The 21198-nt window shown below is 42.0% G+C and overlaps 1 protein-coding gene across 1 annotated transcript in view; it reads left to right on the top strand.

Moving 5' to 3' along the window:
* Positions 1 to 21198, top strand: part of CACUL1 (CDK2 associated cullin domain 1) — a 921069-nt gene that overhangs the window by 303903 nt on the left and 595968 nt on the right. The window lies entirely within an intron of this gene.

Genomic DNA, 21198 nt, shown 5'->3' with positions numbered 1-21198 from the left:
GTGGTGGCAGCCACAAAGAGAGAGCTCACTGAGGAGAGCCACACTGTTCACCTACCTAACAGAGAGTCCTGAGCAGTGGACAGACTGGCGAAGTGAGTATTTGCTTCATTGGCCTTTGCAATTCGGTCCTTGAACTACCTGGCACATTTCACCAGACTCCAGAGAGACCTCATCTCCGAACTCTCTGGTATTCTTTCAAGACAGGTGTCTGACAAGGTAAATGACAAGGTAGCCTTGGAGCTAGCAACCCTGAAATCAATGTCAAATTCGTCTATTAGGTTAATTTCACATGCAGCTGAAGGGGTGGCAAGAGCTGCGGGTTCAGGTGTAGTTATGAGACATCATGCCTGGATGCGCCTATGTGACTTTGCGCATCCTTTTAAGTCTTCTTTCCTTAATGCTGCAGTGGAAGCATCTTCCCTGTTTGGCCCTAAAGTGAAGGACATGCTAGCCAGGTGTGAGCAGGATGGCAAGACCCTGTCTGCTGTTGGTGTACATTTCTCCACTCCTTAGCGCTCCTTTTCCAGGAACCAGAGAAGTGGGAAATTGTGGCACAAAAAGTCTCAGGGTCCTTTTCATGACACACGTGGCGAGTTCACCCCCAGAGGCAGAGGGGGCAACTCTTCCAGAAGATGCCCCTACAGAGGCAGAGGGGGTCCGCGTAATCAAAGTTTCAGAGATTCATTCTCTGGACAACCCTATCAGCGCTCCTGAAGAAGCATTCGGGGGGGGGGAGTTTCTCTGCACCCCAATGCCTGGCTATTAATTACCACCGATTCTTGGGTGCAGAAGAGAATAACCAGAAGTTACCAAATTCCATTTGATTCCTATCCAAAGTCACCAAAACAAATTCCCGATGTTCCACCCAGTCTAAGGGAAGAAGCAACTCTACAGGTAGAAACGCTCCAAGACGTCCCACCAGACCAGATTGGATCCGGATTCTACACTAGATTCTTTTTGGTGCCAAAAAAGACAGGGAACTGGAGACTAATTTTGGACCTCAGCTGTTTAAACAAGTTTGTCACCCTGACAAAATTCCAGATGGTCACTGTTCAGTCCATTCTCCCCTTTCTGGAGGCAGGCGATTGGATGTGCTCGATAGACCTTCAAGATGCGCATATTACCACATCAAAATGGACAAACCCAACAGAAGATTCCTTTGCTTCTGGCTGGGAGCCAGTCATTACCAATTCCGCATTCTGCCCTTCGGACTCTCTACAGCCCCCAGAGTGTTCACCAAATGCATGGCAGCAGGGACGGCTCACTTGAGACTACAAGGATTCCGGGTGTTTCCATACTTAGACAATTGGCTCCTCACTCCACCATCAAGCATCTACTGGTAATAGCCTTGTACTACACCCTCTCTTTGACAAATCTTCTGGGAATCTCTACAGAATGGGAAAAATCCAATCTGACTCTAACCCAGTCTTTGGAATGTATAGGGGTGATTTTCAATACCCGTTATTGCTTAATCTCTCTCCCAGATCACAGTCTACAAAGACTAAGGATCCAACTCTGAGTGATACTCTGCTACAACATGGTTTCTGCTCAAGAGGTCCTGCAGCTGTTAGGGTCAGTGGCAGCATCAATATCAATAGTACCCCTTGGAAGGCTTCACATGAGACTCCTACAGTGGCTTGTGTTAACCCAATGGTATCCAAACCATCACCCGTTGTCCTTCCAGATTCGAATAACAAATCAATGCAAGCAAGACCCATCTTGGTGGATGAAGTCAGAGAGACAGAACTTTAGAGTCGATCCTTCCAACCCTCTCAGTCCAGCGCGGAAGCTTCCCTGATTGGGGGGGGGGAGGCATTTTCAGGGAGTGACAGTCCAAGGCACATGGTCAGATTTAGTGGGCAATCTGCATATAAATATTCTAGAACGGAGGGCAGTGCTTTTGATTTTGCCAGCATTTCAATCTGTCCTTCATTCGGGAACAATTGCTATGCAATCGGACAGCATGTCAGTAGTTTGGTATATCAACAAACAAGAAGGAACCAAGTCCTACCCCTCTGTCGAGAGACCATGAAAGTTTGGCAATGGGCGATAGCTTCCAACCGCTTTCTGATAGCAACATATATCCCGGGGAATTCCAACGTGATTGCAGACAAGTTGAGCAGATGCATTCTCCTGCCTCACGAGTGGTCCCTCAATCTCAACATAGCGGCAAAGATTTTCAGCAATTGGGGCCAGCCTTGCTGCAACCTATTCGCCTCCCCATCCAACCACAAATGCAGCGACTTTGCACTAATTCCCTCGCAGGGGGAATCCCTGAGGGACACTCTAATCCACGATTGGCCCATGGGCCTGCTTTATGCTTAACCTCCCATCCCTCTGATTCCTTAATTCGTGAAGAAAGCTCTTCGGTTGAAAAGCAAAATGATCCTCATAGCACCATATTAGCCTTGTCAGGTATGGTTCCCCTTTCATCAGCCTCATCTACTTCACTGACCCCGGATCCTGGATCCAACTCCAGATCTGATTTCTCACCCCCAAGGGTTGATCCACCCGAACTTGACTAGTCTCAAGCTTGGCTTCTCCACTTCCGAAAATCACTAGGCATTATAATCTTTCCTCTCCAGTACGTGACATTATCCTGGCTTTGCATAAACCATCCACCAGGAAACTTTATGCTGACAAATGGAAAAGATTTTCAATTTGGTCTAGACAGAGAAAACTAGATCCATAGTCTGCACTAGTCTGTGCCATACTCCAGTACTGATCAAACTTCTTTAAGGAGGGTACCGCAACATTAACTGTACAAGTTCATTTAGCTGCCATTTCGAATTTTCGTAATGGTTTTGGTGACTCCTCCTTAATTTCACATTACCTAAGCAAAACCTTTTTGAAAGGAATCTATCACTCCAGACCACCAATTAAGCAAGGGTCTATCAGAACATCGAAGTTTTAAAACTTTGAATGTTCTAATATCGATCCGTTTTGAGCGAACGCTAAAAATAGCGAAGCTGCAGAACTCCGAGTTCTTTCTTAAGGAAAGAATTCGGTTGGCCAGTTCTGTGACTTCGCTATTTTCAGTGTTGTGGTGGAAATTTACGGGTTGGGTTCAGGTAAGTGTGCGATTGTGTGGTTGTTAGGATTAGGGCACGGGTTAGGTGAATTAGGGTTAGGGGCGGGTTAGGGGCGGGTTAGGGCGTGGGTTAGGTGAGTGTGCTATAGTGACGGACCTTAGGTTTAGGGTTTGGGTTAAAGTAAGTGGATAGATAGTGTATGTATAGTTTAGTGTAGGGTTAGTTGTAAGATTATAAGTGTATGTGTGTGGATTGATGTTTTTTAGGTGTGCTTGTGTTTTGTGTGTGTGTGTGTTTCGGAATAGCGTATTTTTTCCCAAGGAAAAGATTTGCTGTTCTGAATGTTCGATATTATGTGGTTTAGATATTTTAGGTTAGATGAAATAACGTTCACTATTTTCATCTTTCAATAACATTATATAAACGCTTAAGCAGCCCATAGAACCATGGAGTCTCACACTTATCTTAGAATCTTTAACACGGCCTCCCTTTCAGCCTGCAGCCACTTGTGACATCAAGTTTCTATCTTGGAAATCTCTTTTTCTGGTGACCATTACATCGGCCAGACGCATTTCTGAGCTCCAGGCTCTTTGCATGAAGCATTCTTATTTGATTTTCCATAAGGACAAAGTATCAGTATGGACCAATCCTTCCTTCCCAAACGATTCCTTCTCTGAGTTCTCTGTTAATCAGACTATTGACCTACCAGTGTTCTTTCCTAAATTTTCAAACAAAGGAGAGTATTGTTTACATTTACTTGGCGTCCACAGACAACTGAGATTTTACTTAGGACAAAAACAATCCGTAAATAAATCAGACCAGTTATTTATATCTTCCTGTAGTCCAAAAATGGGAAAGTCAGTCTCTAAAATGACCTTATCAAAATGGCTTAGAGACTGTATAATTTTCATTTTTCACCAAGAGAGAAAGTCTACTCTGCAAAACATCAGAGCTCACTCCATCAGATCAATGGCAACTTCTGTGGCATTCCACTCTAGAGCTTCTATGAACAGCATCTGTGCAGCAGCTACATGGGCTACTCCCCATATATGTTTCTCACTCATTACAAATTGGATCTGGTCTCCAGGGGAAGAGCTTCTTTCTTTTGGCTCAATGGTGCTCAGGAATATTTTTCCATAGGGCCGCCCAAGTGACATAAGGTAGCTGGGGACTGTGTCCCATCAGTGTTGAATAGAATGAAAATTAACAACATCAGATAAAGAAGTTATGTCTTACTATAATGTTCCATCTGTGTTGTTGATCTTCATCAATTCATGACGCCCCACCCTCCTTCCCCCTCCTAGAGGCTCCTGGGGGATACCTTGGGTCCATCTCCTGGATTAAGGTTTTTGCTCAGAGGCCACCTCTGCTTTACTAAGTTAGGACAAACTCGATCTGAGGCAACAGGGTGAAAGGTATTGTGGGTAAAAGCTTATCTTGAGAGCTTGGTATAAGGCCGACATGGTTCCAAGGATGGATCCGATATCCCATCAGTGATGAATGGATGAAGATCAACAACACAGATGGAACTTTATGGTAAGACCTAACTTCTTTTTTAAGTCTGTCACAAAATCTCCAGCTTGTTCAGAATTGCAAATAAGTCGCACCATTAATGACTGGAAAGCAAGAAACAATATTAAAAGAAGAAGCAAAGCCACCACAAGGAGTGGTCCCTGTGCTGCCAGCTGTGTGATAAGTAAAATACTTGAAAATATTAAATATACTTGAGAAAAGTAAAATACTTTCCTAAATACTTGAAAAATGTATTCAAAAACAATTACTAAACTGTTTCCTGTAGGAAGAACTCTTGCCCCCACACAGCATGGGTTTAGTCCTTCCCATAGTACTAACACTGCACTTCTAACATATGTAGATACTGTCAGTAAAACTTGTGATAATGGCAAATAGGCTCTTATTTCTAGACTTGTCTAAAGCCTTTGACACACTTTGTCTCAGAAAATTTCTACTTCCGATGTCTTTGTTAGGTCTCTCTCATCCCATCCTTCAGTGATTCAAAAGCTACCTATACAGTAGGTATTGGTCAGTAAAATGGCACTCCACCCTTTCTCCATACCTTCCAGTCACTATCAGTCTACCACAAGGCTCTATCATAGTCCCCTCCTCATTAACATTCTCACCAGCACCCTCCACCAACAGTCCTCCTTAATACAGTATGCTGATGATTCCGCACTCATTTACACATCTGACAATGTGGCTAACCTCCCAAAAATTAATCGGGATGCTTTAACAGCAACTGAAACATGGCTTTGTAACTCACCACTCTGGCTTTTTCAGGGTTAAGCATAACTATTGCTTTTTTCCCCAAATCCCTTTCCCATGAAAAAAAACTAAATTTGGTCCCATCTCTTGATAATAAACCGTTAAAGTCACTTCTTATAGGAAAGTATTAGGGATGATAGTGAGTGATGATCTTAAATTCAACCTGCATATACAAAATTGCATTAGAAAAACTCATAAAAAACTAGAGATGCTTTATAGTGCTCAAAACATTTTCACTGACGCAACTAAGACTTCAGTTGCTACTACTTTTTCTTCTTCAGACTTATTTAGGTGCTTCCATCCTTACTAACCTTCAGGCATCACAAAAATCAAAACTTGAGCAATGCTGTAACAAAGTTGCTAAACTTGCAGCAAATCCCCCTCCCAGAACCCACCACTGTGTAGCACTAAAAGCCTAAATTGGTTAGAACTACCTTATCAGCTAACATGTACCCAGCTTCTTGCCACCTGTGACATTATCCAGAATCCATCTGTTTGTCCAGCACTAAATAACATTCTACACAACTGTGTTCGTAGTTGGTTAAGATACAATGACCAAAAACTGTTTGTCCACAGACCTGTTAAATCTGCTGGACATTGGCTGTACTTGTTTTTGCTAAGGCCTGGAACTCCTTATCTATATCCATTAAGTCAGCCCCACCCCCAATCCTTCAAATCCATTCCGAAAGACTTCTTATACAAAAACTGGCTCTATTCGTGCTCAACACCAGAATAAACTATATCCCTAAATGTGGGTAAGTACTATTCTTACCTGCATCTCCTTACTTTGGCTTCTTCACTCACTTTCTTACTTCGATCAATTTCTCTCCCCTTGCCTTTTCTCTAAGTATACCATAAGCCTGCTTTTCTCTCACTTCATATTGCAATTCCAGTTTGTATTATACTAACTTACCTTTAATTTCTCTGTAAACAAGCTAAAATTTCTCTATCTGTTAAATTATTGTCATATAACTTGTATCTACTCTTAACCAGTGTTTTCATATTATATGATGGTCATTCTTTGCTCCACTCTTCATCTGCCTTGCAGTTAGTTTTCTCAGGTTTGGTCCCCTACAATCAGCGGTCTTTGTGGAACTGAATCAAAATGTTTTTATAGTGCAGGTAACCATGTACATCAATACTCCCATCAAGGTCATCACCTAGTCATAAAACATGGATCAGGTTTGGCTTGACAGCTCCTTGTGACCATGAACCTGTATTGGTTGTTATCCTTGAGTTTGATAATTTCTTGGAAAGTATCCAACCTTCCTCCTGGAATTCTGTTGAGTTCCTTACCTACCACTGTTGTTTGTCTAATAGATCTGTAGCTTCTTGGCTGTTTTGTGCTTTCTATTTTTGCATGAATTCTACAGTGACTAGTGATCCATTAAAGGTCTCTTTCAGGGAATCTGCCAAGAGATTCTTGAGGACTGCGGATGTATCCCATCTGGTTCTCATGTTTTATCTTTCTAAGGGGCTGCCTTAGAGAAATGAACAAAAGTCGTACTTGAGCAGTTCAGGATGTCTTTCATGGATACATCTGCAGTCATAACAAATGGGTTGTCCTGTCGTCAGGCAGCCCTTCGGTCGGCCGGATTCCAAAGTCTGGGTCCGGCTTCGGCTGATGTCGCACTCCACCCGACGTCATCTCTGCTGGTCTTCGGGTATAAAGGCATCAGCCGACGCCATTTTCCTCAGTCTTTCTTGCCGCGTGGCGCCCGAAGCAGAAGCTGTTCGCAAGTGCCGGTCGGTCAGATCCAGAGATTACTACTACCGAATACTACTTCGAAGACTTCTAAAAAGCTAAGTACCCCGTTGGGGACTCTTTCTTGCCTCAGCCGATGTCAGAAAAAGTCAATAACTGTTTAACTTGTGGGAAACAAATACCTCATAAAGATTTCCACTCTTACTGTTTGCCTTGCTTAGGCCCAGACCACGACGTAGCAGCCTGTTCGGCCTGTGCTTCCTTCAACCGACGAACGCTTAGGCGTCGGTCGGAGTTTGCTGAACAGTTTTTCGGCTCAGATTTTGCATACATTATGCCGTCGGATCCTCCGACTACCCAAATTGTTAAAAAACGCAAAGAAAAAGACCGACACTCGCGGTCCGCGGTTTCGGCTGAAACCATGGTTAAGCAAGCCGCGAGTGTCTCGGTTTCGGCCGAAACCGAGAAAACTGGTCAGTCTTCAGCCGAATCCATGACTACTACTGAGGCTCCTGCTACCTTATCTGAATCAGCCTCAGAAATTTTGCCTATAACTGTGGTTCCTACTGATCTATCAGACACCATCCCCTTGGATATCTCTACTCCAGCACGTGGTGCTGCTAGGCCTCCTGCAGCCATGTCTATTAAGGCCTTTGCCAGGGCTAAAGCAGCCAAATCAGCTAAATCAGTGCCTGTTAAACCACCCTCACTCAGGCCCACTTCTAGTTCACAAATGCTTACTCTGGCAGAAGATTTAATATCCTTAATTAGGGGATCCCAATCTCACCCAGACAGGGCCTCTCAGCCCCCAGAAAAGAGACCTAGAGCAGAGCCCCCCGAGCCTGTGTCCTCTGATGATTCTGCAGATGACTCAGACATTACAGACCAGCCAGAGGCTCCTTTTTCCAATTATGAAGATTCAGATGCTGAAGAATCCATTCCAGCTGCCTCTCCACCAGAGGAATTCTCCTTTGGGGAAACCTTACATGCCATGAGAGAACAATTCCAGTGGCAGGGACAAGATTTCTCAGATTCAAGAAAAAGGCTTAGGACTTTTCTGCACTTACCACAACATAGGCCCTTAGCTATACCTCCTGTCCTATCTGTTGTGGATGATGCATTTAATGATGTCTGCACTGCACCTGATTCTTTACCTCCAGCCCCTGCCAAACCAGATAGATTTTACAGGGTGCCAGACACTCATCACCACCTATACAAGGCCCCACTTGCAGACCCGAAACTATATCCCAGGGGCCTAAGGCAGTAGCCTCGACCACAGCAAAAAAACCCTATTCCCTCTGAAAGGGAATCCAGGTCCTTAGAGAGATGGGGGAAAAAAGTCTACACCTCTGCTACTCTCTCAGCTAGAGCTTTAAACTGTCAGTTTCACATGATCCAATACCAAGAGTTTATGCTTGATCAGTTAATTAAAAAGCTGTCCTCTGATGAATCTTTAGATAAGAAATATGTATTAGAAATGGTGAGTAACATCCAGCAGGTTAGTAACCATTCTTTAAAATGTGGCTATGATGCACTGGAGGCTTCATTTAGATCAGCCATGACTGGCACAGTGATAAGAAGGCATGCATGGTTGAAAGAACAGGTCTTGCCGGATCATGTTAAAGCTAAGCTATTGGATGCTCCTATGGATAAGGCCAGTCTATTTGGGGAACCTGCCCAGCAGGTAATGAAGAAAATGGAAGAGAAGGCAAAATCTGTACAAACAGTTAAAGATTTCCTACAGGTTCGGCCCCCAAGGTTTAGCAGGAACTGGCCTGCCAAAAATTGGTCCTTTCCTGACTCCACAAGATCCCAAAGGGGCAGGAACAGACGCTCTAGGGGCAGAAATCAATCCAGAGGAGGTGCCTACAGAGGACAACAGTGGCAAGGCAATAACCGAGGCACAGACGCAACCACTGCCACTGCAACAGGACAATCACAGTGACTTGGCTCTGACTCCGCCTACCAGGGAGCAAATAGCAGCACCATTAGGCGGAAAGTTAGCCTTATTCTCAAAAAATTGGCACTATATTACAAAAGACAAGTGGATTTTGCAAACCGTAGACCAAGGCTACCGGTTCCACTTCCACACTTTACCAGTAAAAAGAGGAATGCCAAACCTGCCCCCAAATCAAAAATAGAAGCCCTGCACCAGACAGCAGAATTAATAAAGATGAGAGCTGTGGAAAGGGTACCAATAACAGAACAGGGCAAAGGATTCTACTCCAGACTCTTCCTAGTACCAAGAAAAGAAAAAAACTGGAGACCTATTCTCGACCTGTCCATCTTAAACACATACATCATTGTCCCAAAATTCAAAATGCTGACCCTACAGCAACTTCTTCCCATGCTGGGCAAGGAGTGTTGGCTGGTAACTCTAGATCTCAAGGAGGCCTACCTGCACGTCCCCATTCGACCAAATTGCAGAAGATACCTCAGATTTCTTGCAGGATCAGAGCATTATCAATTCTCAGCATTGCCCTTTGGCTTATCTACTGCACCCAGAGTATTCACAAAATGCCTGGCATCAGTAATCGCTCACTGCAGAGTACAGGGAATCCAAATTTATCCATACCTGGACGACTGCCTGTTACAAGCGGACAACAAAAGCAAGCTGACAACAGATTTACAAAGGGTCATTTACTTGCTACAAGCCCTGGGATACACAGTCAATTTTCAAAAGTCAAGACTGATACCATCCCAGACAAGAACTTTCTTGGGCTGAATTGGACACAGTAAAACAGATGGCATTCCTAACTGCAGAAAAACAAAAGAACTCCTCTTTACTTCTTGGCATTAACAAAGCAGAACAAACTAACAGCAAGAAAAGTTCTGCAGGCCTTGGGCATCATGGCATCATGCATAATCTTGGTCCCACATGCCAGACTGCATATGAGAAAGTTACAGTGGTACCTAAAGAATTTATGGTCTCAACACAGGCACAGCTTAGAAACAGAAATACCACTAATCCCATGCTTAAAACAGGAGTTCCTATGGTGGGCTCGGCATGCCAGTCAAACCCAGGCTTACCCTTCCACAACTTTCGAGCAACCCAAACCATCACAACGGATGCCTCAGACCTAGGATGGGGGCACACATGCTGGACAAATGCGCACAAGGACTGTGGACTCAGGACCAGCTGCACCTGCACATAAACCAAAAGAAATGCTGGCAGTAAAACTGGCAATCCTAAAATTCAGACCATTCCTCAAAGAAGGCCATTTGATGATAAGGACAGACAACACCACAGTCATGTGGTACATCAACAAACAGGGAGGCACTCATTCTTACCCCTATGCAGAATGACTTTGGACCTTTGGAATCTGGCTCTCAGCTACAACATCCAGTTACAGGCAATATTTGTACCGGGAAAAGAGAACACCCTAGCAGACATTTTAAGCAGAACCACCTCGGATGCTCACGAATGGATGCTACACCCGGACATCTTCAAGGCCATCACAAAGAAATGGGGAATGCCACAAATAGATCTATTCGCTTCCCCACAAAATCACCAGCTCAAAAATTCTGCACAAGGACATTCCACCCACTTGCATGGAAGGTGGACTCTCTATCCTTCAGCTGGAAAGGCCTGACAGCATATGCATTCCCACCTCTTCCCTTGATGCACAAGGTTCTACTGAAAATCAAAGAGGAACGTCCAAGGATAATTCTGATAGCTCCGAACTGGCCAAGACAACACTGGTACCCATTGCTGAGGAGCATGTCTCGGGAGAAAATGTGGTCAATACCCCTGATGCCTCTGATGTTAACTCAGAACAACTACAACATCATACATCCAAACCTAAAAACCTTGCAACTGACGGCCTGGAACATCACATAGCAGTAACTAACCCAGACCTTTCACAAAGGGTTAATGACATTTTCCTTGAAGCCCGCAGACCTTCAACAAGAAGGAATTATGCAGGAAAATGGAAAAGGTTCGTCATTTGGAGTACTGAAAGAGGAAAAGATGTGTCGAACATAGATATTGCTAACATTCTGGAGTACTTGGCAGAGCTTCTACATACAGGCCTGTCCTATTCCTCCATCAAGATACATGCATCAGCTATTTCAGCAGAATACAGCTTTGATCCTCCTGTCTTTTCACATCCTCTACTCAGGCAGTTTCTCAGAGGGATCAAGAATGTAAAACCTCCTAGGAAACCACCATTACCAGCATGGGACTTGAATTTTGTACTAGAAAAGTTGACACTCCCTCCGTTTGAACCAGCAGCAACAGCAGATCTACAACACCTGTCATGGAAAACTGCTTTCCTACTGGCTATTACTTCAGCAAGGAGGGTTTCGAACTACAGGCCTTAATGGCAGTGCAACCCTTCCTAATCTTCCATCAAGATAGGGTGTCCATGAGAACTAATCCTACATTTATGCCTAAGGTGGTATCCAGAGTGTCTTTAAACCAGGCAATCCACCTACCTACCTTCTTTCCCAATCCACAAAACAGAGGTGAAAGAATAATGCATACCTTGGATGTACACAGACAGTTACGCTACTACCTGGACAGAACCAAAGGTAACAGAAAAACTGACCAGCTCTTTGTAGCCTATGCAACAGGAAGGGAAGGAAAAGCAATTTCCAAACAGACAATCTCCAAATGGATAGGAAATTGCATAAGATTCTGTTACTCCTACCATGGAAAACCAATTCCACAGAACATAAGACCTCATTCTACAAGGGCTACAGCCACTACCACAGCTTTCTTAAGAGGAGTGGCAACCAAGGACATTATTGAGGCGGCTACTTGGACCTCCGTGCATACATTTGCCAAGCATTATAATTTACCTCTATATTCTAGATCCCGAGCAGGGTTTGCCACTGCTGTACTGCAAGGGATCCTGACTACACCATAATTATTATTCCTCCTCCCTAGTTTGGCTATGGTATTCTACCCATTTGTTATGACTGCAGATGCATCCATGAAGGACATAGTACAGTTTTGTACCTACCATAAATGTAGATGTCCGAACTGGATAGCATCTGCAGTCAGGATTACCCTCCCTCCTTCCCCTCTGCGGTACTCCTAGGGTATTTACCCTCCTAATAGCTAGCTGGGGGGGGGGAGTCTCTTATGCTGTATTTGTTTGTATATATGTACATACATGTTTATTTTTTGTGTTTGCCTTCTACTATTTTGGGAACATTGGCATTTATCCAAAATTTAGCTTTCCAAGAGGGCAATTGGCATCTGGGGCAAGAAACACTGAGGAAAATGGCGTCGGCTGATGCCTTTATACCCGAAGACCAGCAGAGATGACGTCGGGTGGAGTGCGACATCAGCCGAAGCCGGACCCAGACTTTGGAATCCGGCCGACCGAAGGGCTGCCTGCCGACAGGACAACCCATTTGTTATGACTGCAGATGCTATCCAGTTCGGACATCTACATTTATGGCCTGTTTCACCTACACATTTCCACTTCTTCTGTGCTGTCGTTTTGCCATAATCACTAGCCCTGCATCTGTGTGTAGCCACATTGGCAGCATTTATTTTGTCTGTTCCTCAAAACATTAACCCTTACACATTTTTATAAACTTATTTAGTCCCTGTCTCCTAACTCATCTTTGAATATCGCCCCAGCTCATCATAATTCACAGCCACAGAATCACACATTGTTATATGTGTCTTTGTATTTTTTCTCTCCATTCAACTCTAAACCACATAGTGGCAAGCAGCAGTGTTGGTTAATGGTACCCTCATCCATGTCCCCTTCTGCCTTGGTTAAGACCACATCCAGAATGCTATGTAGCCATTCATATTAATTCCTGTATCATCTGACTGAACCCCAGTTTCAGTCAAGTCAAGCTTCCTGTCTGCCCTGGATCTCAAGCTGTCCCACCCTGCTTTTGGAAGATACAGCACCCACATGATTGTCACCCTCTTTCTTCTACACCCCCTCTTTTCTGTAGTATGTCATCCTCCTCCCTTATGTCTGGAGGACCATGGACTATACTGATTCATCAGCACCGCTTTCCCTTAATTATCAAGACACTTAACCAATGTTCTTACATTGCCCACTCCCTTACCTGCTTCTTAAGATTATGTTCCTCCTTTTAAGTGATCTCCCATTTGATAATGTCCTTATGTAGATTGCTACTTCACCTGCAGTTTTCCCTTCTGTCATCAAAGAAGAATCTGTACACAAGTAGCTTTGCAATCCCCACCACTTTGTTAAAATGCAGTTTAAAATGTACATAAATAACATTAATTACCTTTTAGTCTTGAGTCAAGAATAACTCTTCAGAATGTGCAAAACATTTTCTTTTTATTTAAATCCACATACGTCAGCGTTGGGAGACTACCTTCACAGTTTAAAAATCAGTCTCACCAAGCAGCAAAGTTACATAGGTTTTATAATCTTTATCAGTAGCTTGCATGCAGAATTTTTATGTTAGCAAATAGAGTCTTTGTAGACCCTCGTGCTTCTCTCTTAGTGCTGCAAGTGAACACTTAACCATATTTTTAGAAAAACACAATCCGTCTGGCAGTCAGTCTTGTTTTTCAACCTTAGAATGTTACTGGTACTGAAATATACAACTCCCCAACATTCCTTGTAACTGCCCATCCCAGCCTGGGAAGGTCAGAGCTTGCATAAAACAAAATCTTTAACATTGTGTTCTTTCTTGCTTTCAGAAACCAGTCTTTGTAACATCTCTTAACCCCTTTAGCAATTTCTTTACCTTCAGTCGTCTGTTAATATACTTGCAGCTTGATATTAGAATGCATTTGTAAAACACTTAGAATTACAATAAGTATTTGTGGTTTGCATAACTATGCATCTATACTACATATAATTTTTAACATGAACAAATATTAAATAATTAATCAAACATATTTGTGAAGAAATTGTAAGTTAATATGCATTTTGTGTAGAATAATCATGAGAGATGCATTTTCCTCTAACAGACTCCCCCCTTTGACACTATTAGTGTCATACAATACCCAATTATATTTTGATTTTCCTTAATTTCATAAAATACGCTTCATCTGAAGTGATTGAGTTTTCATTCATCTTAAGTTCATCATCAGATACAAGTAGCATTTCACGTGCAGATGCAATCAAACACTTTGTGATTACAGCCTTTAGAAGATAAAATATTAAAATAATTAAAAGAATAGTACTAGAATGTTACCTTGTAATATACTAGTTCTCAGGTTACCAAATAAACTGCCTAACCATCCAAAAAAATGTCCATTGTTTGGAAGTGCTGTCCAAATCCTTGACTTCTGCTCCATGAAATTGGCCAACTTTTCTTGTTCATCACGATAGTCACAAACATAAGAACGATGACTTCCTATGATGGCACATTGACCCCCTCTTTTGCAGCAAGCATTATATCAAGTGCCAATCTATTCTGTTATTGCATTCATTTTTCTATTTGTCATTGTGATGTGATGTAAAGTATGGTAAGCTACCTCCTGAAGAATTTGAACAAGCATGGTGATTTCAAGCAATGTTCCATACCTAGGATAAAAAAAATGAAAATACTTGTTCCACCCAGTGGATTACCTGCTTATTTCTCAGTCTACCTGCTGGAAGGTTCTCTAAATGTTAAATAGCAGGAGTAATATAGGCCACAAAACAACACCCTTACCAGTTTGTGGGTAAGCAGGGGTAGGCATGATCACCACAAATGTAATGATCCACTGTTATGCCCATGTCATGCCCCCAGTCATACTGTGTTAACTATAAAGAGTTGAACACGCTTTCATATCTAGTGTCATTGTATTTGCTGATTCCCAGTGGCACAGTCCCAATTCTAGCATAACATGTGTGTCCACGATTTGTGGTGGCAAGCTGAGGAGATACAACCTTTAAAAAAATTAATCACATTATGCCAGATTAGATTAGTATCACTAAGTTCTTTTTCAAATGTTACCTGTAATGCAGGAATTGGAATCATGGGAATCCCTGCCATAGAATGTTGACGTATATGTGAACATACACAACAGTTTGTCACATTTAAGTCCACAGCATACTGTCGAAGAACCAACAGGAATTTTTCTCTCAACCAGGTTATTAAAGGAAACCACAATAAAAACAGAGCAAATGTACCCGTTGTCACGGGATTCATCACGAGGTATTGTTTTAGTTGAATTTTCTCCTTATACATTTCACTGGGCAGATGATTCATCCTGCACACTTCAGTTTTATTTTGCTGGAAACAGTGATTTGTCTGGAGCCCCTACACAATACGTCTTCTTACAGTGGAATGATTGAATTCAGGCTGGTTGTCTTGCACATCGGACCGCAGTCAGGATGGTGAGGATTACAAGGTAAAGGGCCTTTCCACCTCAAGCTCAAACAGTTCTTTGTTTGGAAAGTTTTCACATAAACCCAGTCACCCAGCTGCAGTTGGTGACAGAGCTGGTCAGGTGGTAGAGGAAGAGATACTGCTGTAAGAAATGAATAAGTTTTTGTTCCCTTCATTATCCATTAGAGTTGATCTTTTCATTTGACACAGGGGGAGCAGTTGGAAGGGCCATGGGTCTTCCCATTAATATCTCATAGTCTCAGGTTCCTTGTAGAATTTAAAGTGTCTCTGATCATTTAAGGTTCGTTTTTATACAATTTTTTTTTTTTTTTTTTTTTTTTTTTTTTTTTGTGGGGAAAAAAAATCAAGGGTCCTTTTAACCCACTCTACTAGTCCAGATGATTGTGGATGGTTGGGACAGTGAAGACTCAACTTGAAAAAAAAATTGCATTGCACCCTGGTCAGGGAATTAAAATTAGTTTTCTGGTCACTATTAATAGTACAAGGTACACCAAATTTACAGAATCTGCTTTGTGACATGGGTGAGCTTTTACCCATGCAGAAAACATACAGATCACTAATAAAACATGTTGTAAATTATGTACTCTAAGTCATTTGGACAAAGTCCACCAGCACATTAACAAAAGGCCCCCAAGATGATGGTAAGCATGCAGCCTTAATATTTGCATTTTTGTTGACATTGTATTCTAAACAGTTGCACAGTTATTAACATACTGAAGTATCAAAGAGGAGACATGAGTTGTATACCAACTTAATTATTGATTAATAAAACTGTCTTACCCTCATGGGCTAGTAAAAGACATGCTGTTACCAGGTAAGGTAGTAAGGAGTCAAGCGTTACCAGTTTGCCATCTGGATGTCGCCATATTCCATCAGAGGATTTAATACATCCATTTTCGAGCCACCTGTGAACTTCTCCCTGTGATGCTTCAGCTTGAAAACTGGCATGTTATCAAAATCAAACGTCATCATTATTAGAGATCAGCAATACCATTACATAAGAATTATTACATTTTTTTTGTAATATGCTTGGTGGCATAACCTGCCAAATTATCTATGCCCTTTTGATGGGCATTTGAAAATTTCTTAACAGGAAAAAAGACAATTTTTTGTTAAAACAAAATATTATTTTTGCGACCAAATCTTCGTTTTGATCAGGCACCATCAACAAATTTAATTTGGTGTTGTGCATAGGAGTGTCCTTTAAGTCCTTTCTAGAAGAAAGCAGATACACAGTCATGCTCTTTACCATCCTCAGCAGTAGATAAAAAGTTGCAGGATTTAGAACAGATCAGCATATTAGATAAACAGATGGACCAGGAAAAAAAAAGTGCACATTCATATTTAGTTAGACGTGCAGTCAAGAGGGGCTGAGTTTCATTTTAAGTAAGAAAGATGATTTAGAGTGAGGGATAGCTACTGTAAGATCCTAATCTGAGATATGAAATGACCAGGATAACGTACCTGAGGTAACCATAGCCGCAGTTTTTCTGTTGACACTTATGTCCTTTTCCTGCAAGGATAGTTAAAAGATGTAGGGTATCCTGCTAACACTGCTGAAAAGAATCAGACTGTATTAGTAAATTATTTACATATTGCACTAACACAGACCCACCTGGAAATGTCACAGTCTTTAAATATTTTTTTTTTTAGAATATGAGAAAATAATGAGAGAGATTTAGTGTATCCTTCTGGCAACCGTGTCCATGTATACTACTGTCTTTTATAAGTAAAAGTAAACAGAAACTGACTTTCAGAATGGTTAAGTATGGAAAAGAATGCTGAAGAGAGATCTGTTACAGAAAATATTTTGCTGTAGATGGTATGCAACTAAGTATTGTTGCTGGTTTTGGAACCACAGGAAAAGTTGGTAATACTGCATTGTTTACAGCCCTCAGATCTTGCACAAGCCTGTAAGTATTTTATTTCTTTTCATTTTTATTTCTACAGAGAGAATAGGAGTATTATAAAGACTATTTATTTCTTGTTGTATCAAAGACTGAATTACAGGTTTGATTTTCTGTTGTGCTTCTGATTTCAGTGGATACTGTAGAATTTTAGACTGCAGTGGTGGTGCTGCGGTAGCGTTGTCGCCTCACAGTAAGACGTTGTCCTGTTTGATTCTCAGCTAGAGGGTCTTCTGTGTGGAGACATGCGTGAATGGGCGTACCTTCATTGAAGGTTGTGCGTCAGGGCCGGCAGCTCGGCACGTAAAACTCTACTGCCAATCATTAGCGGACCGGAGTTCCGCTGTGGCGACCCCTAACCGGGAAAAGCCGAAAGACACAACAGCAACAACAACTGTAGAATTTTAGAGAGGGGTTTTGATGGATTCAATTTTATTTTTACCAGTTTAGTAGATTTAATGTACCTACTTCATTAGCATGTTCAACCCATAAATTAGCAGGTACCTGCTGCAGCAGTTTTCAGTTGCCTATATCCCTTCAAAAGGCTTTTTTTACCTTTTGCTAAGAATTCTAATACTTCCCCCTGTGATTCTGTTGGAACATCTAGATACACCCCTTTTGGTGTACAGTGAATGGTACAACCCAGCTTGCCCAACAGATTTACTGGTGCAGTTGTACTTAAAGAAAAGAATATCTTTCCTCAATCAGACCTAAAGAAATGGGTATAGGTTTTAAAATAGGATACGTAACAGTAGCATTTGTTAAGGGTGATGTGCAGAGCTGTAGTAACTACAGAGGGATTGAATTGATCAGTCACAACATGAAGTTATGGGAAAGAGTAGTGGAAGCTAGGTTAAGAAGGGACGTGATGATTAGTGAACAGCAGTATGGTTTCATGCCGGGAAAGAGCACTACAGATGCGATGTTTGCTCTGAGAGTGTTGATGGAGAAGTACAGAGAATGTCAGAAGGAGTTGCATTGTGTTTTTGTAACTTAGAAAAAGCATATGACAGGGTGCCTAGAGAGGAGTTCTGGTATTGTATAAGGAAGTCAGGAATGTCAGAGAAGTATGTAAGAGTGGTACAGGATATGTACAAGGGTAGTGTGACAGCGGTGAGGTCTGCGGTGGGAGTGACAGATGCGTTTAAGGTGGAGGTGGGGTTACATCAAGGATCAGCTCTGAGCCCTTTCTTATTTGCAATGGTGATGGACAGATTGACAGACGAGATCAGAGAGGAGTCCCCATGGACTATGATGTTTGCAGATGACATTGTGATCTGTAGTGAGAGTAGGGAACAGGTGGAGGAGTCCCTGGAGAGAAGGAGATATGCTCTAGAGAGAAGAGGAATGAAGGTCAGCAGGACTAAGACAGAATATGTGTGTGAATGAGAGGGAAGATAGAAGAATGGTGAGGATGCAAGGAGTAGAGGTGGCGAAGGTGGATGAGTTTAAATACTTGGGGTCAGTAGTTCAGAGTAACGGTGAGTGTGGAAAAGAGGTGAAGAAGAGAGTACAGGCAGGATGGAATGGGTGGAGAAGAGTGTCAGGAGTGATTTGTGACAGACAAGTACCTGTAAGAGTGAAAGGGAAGCTCTACAAGAGGGTAGTGAGACCAGCTATGTTATATGGGTCACAGACAGTGGCATTGACAAAAAGGCAAGAGTTTGAGCTGGATGTGGCAGTTAAAGATGTTAAGATTTGCACTGGGTGTGATGAGGGTGGACAGGATTAGGAATAAGTATATTAGAGGGTCAGCCCAGGTTGGAAGGTTTGGAGACAAAGCCAGAGAGGCAAGATTACATTGGTTTGGACATGTGCTGAGGAGGGATGCTGAGTATATTGGGAAAAAGATGCTAAGGATGAAGTTACCAAGTAACAGGAAAAGAGGAAGGCCTAAGATAAGGTTTATGGATGTGGTGAGAGAGGACATGCAGGTGATTGGTGTGACAGAGCAAGATGCAGAGGACAGGAAGAAATGGAAACAGGTGATCCACTGTGGCGACCCCTAACGGGAACAGCCGAAAGAAGATGATGAATGGTAGCATTTGTTACACCAACTGTCTTTACTTTGTTTCAATACTGGTATTTGACCCTCTGAAGTAACTTTTAATACAGACCTTGTGTCACCAGCATCCACCAGGAATGGCATTTCATTTGCATTTATTTCTCCTTTAACATAGGGTTCTTTTGATCCATTGACAGCAAAGGGTCAAGATTTATTTTTGTTTTATTACCCTGCCATAGTCAGTACGTTGATTCCCAGCACTTAATGAGAACTTTTAAGTCTTTTTCCTGCCAGTCTGTAAGCATTTGCTTTATCTGATTTTGTGCATGGCTTGCAAACCCTGCACAAAGGCAGCTGCAATGACTGGTTTAACTTGTTCATTTGGGTCTAGTATTTCTGAATATTTCTCAAACACTGATTTAAGACGACTCAAATAATCTGCAGGGACTTTCTCTTTATTTTGCCTACATGCCTGACACACTTTTGTAATTTAACAATCCTATCATTTTATCTATTAGTGCATTTCCTCTGAGAGTAAAATGTGTTATTTTAGCCTTTTCAAGTAAACTGTGTTCTTATTTCATTTGAAGTAACCTTCCAAAGCAGCTGGTTTAAATCTGTTTAAATAGGGTTGTAACATTTTATTAGTTTTTCTAATTCCTCCTTAAACCTTCATGGATTTTTTTACAGTTAGAAAACATGTAGACATAGCTTGCAAATCAGCATTACCCCCCCCCCCCCATTTTTTTAAAGGTGCCAAATAACTTGTGCAGCGGCAGTAGCCTCTTGTCCTACCCTATCATGTGAGTGCTTGTGATGAGCCACAGGAGTGTCAAATACTAGTGCTCCTGTTGGAAAGGTAGAAGCTTGTTGAGAATGATAGGAAGAAGAAGAAGAAATAATATAGCAATAACCCACGCCTGGGTGTGGGTAATGCTGGATTTACCCATGGTTGGCGTGGTTTGGTCCCGAGGGCGAAGCCCGAGGGACCAAACAAAGCCAACCGTGGTAAATAGCATTACCCACACCCAGGCGTTATTGCTATTATACCATGACATTATTTAAGAAAAGAAACTATTACTTTTCTTAAATAATGGCATAGTATAATGCCTGTTTACTGCCCTTCCGCAGATGTCTGGCATCCGCGGCAGTTCTGATGTACTGCGCGCCTGCGCAGTACATCAGAGCTGTGGGCAAAAGCAACGGAGAAAGCAAGATCTCCGTTGCTTTTTTTTTACTGTTTTCGCTATGTTAAATGGGTTTAACATAGCGAGACAGTTTTAAAATAAGCAACGGAGATCCCAATAGTAATAGTGCAGATCATTAAAATTGCTCAGAATTTAAATATGCTGCTAGACTGAAGCATCGTGAAGAATGAATTGAATAAAATGTTATCTATATAAGAAAAAGCTGTGATTGTTTTCACATTAAGAGATTGGGTGTTTTTATCGTTAGTTAATGAACCAGAGATCTTAAAATACCAGAAAATATGTATGAAAGGGCAGAATCCAAATACTTTAGGATATGTTAGAAGAAAACCATCTACAGAATCCATACAGGAAGGTTACTTTTTGTGGTGTGTCTTGATAACAGTGACTTTCAGCCTTCTCTTGAAGTACTTCTACTGATATCTGTGCATCGATCTTATAAACATAAAGCCGGCTTCTACACTGGGGCTTGCTTCCAACATACCACGTATTATTTTGAAGGTGAAGGAGACAGCAGATTGAGATTGTGCATTTGTGGAAGAGCCTTTTGCCATAGCACCCATCTCAGCATCTTTCATCATGCAAGAACTGCATAAAATTCTCTTTTTTTTTTTAAAAGTCAACCAGCAGCGAACAGTCACACAAATTTCTGCTGTCAGTGAACTTCACCAGTCAGCAATAAACTAAACTTTGTTTTTAAAAAAAAAAACTTTTCAAGAAAAGTAATGCTTTGGAAGAAATGATGGGGCTACAGCCCAGCATCCCAACA

This window comes from Protopterus annectens, chromosome 14.part0 (assembly GCF_019279795.1).
Source record: "Protopterus annectens isolate FY-2018-M chromosome 14.part0, PAN1.0, whole genome shotgun sequence".
In the NCBI taxonomy this organism is placed as follows: domain Eukaryota; kingdom Metazoa; phylum Chordata; order Ceratodontiformes; family Protopteridae; genus Protopterus; species Protopterus annectens.
This window is presented reverse-complemented; position numbering and strand designations above follow the sequence as displayed.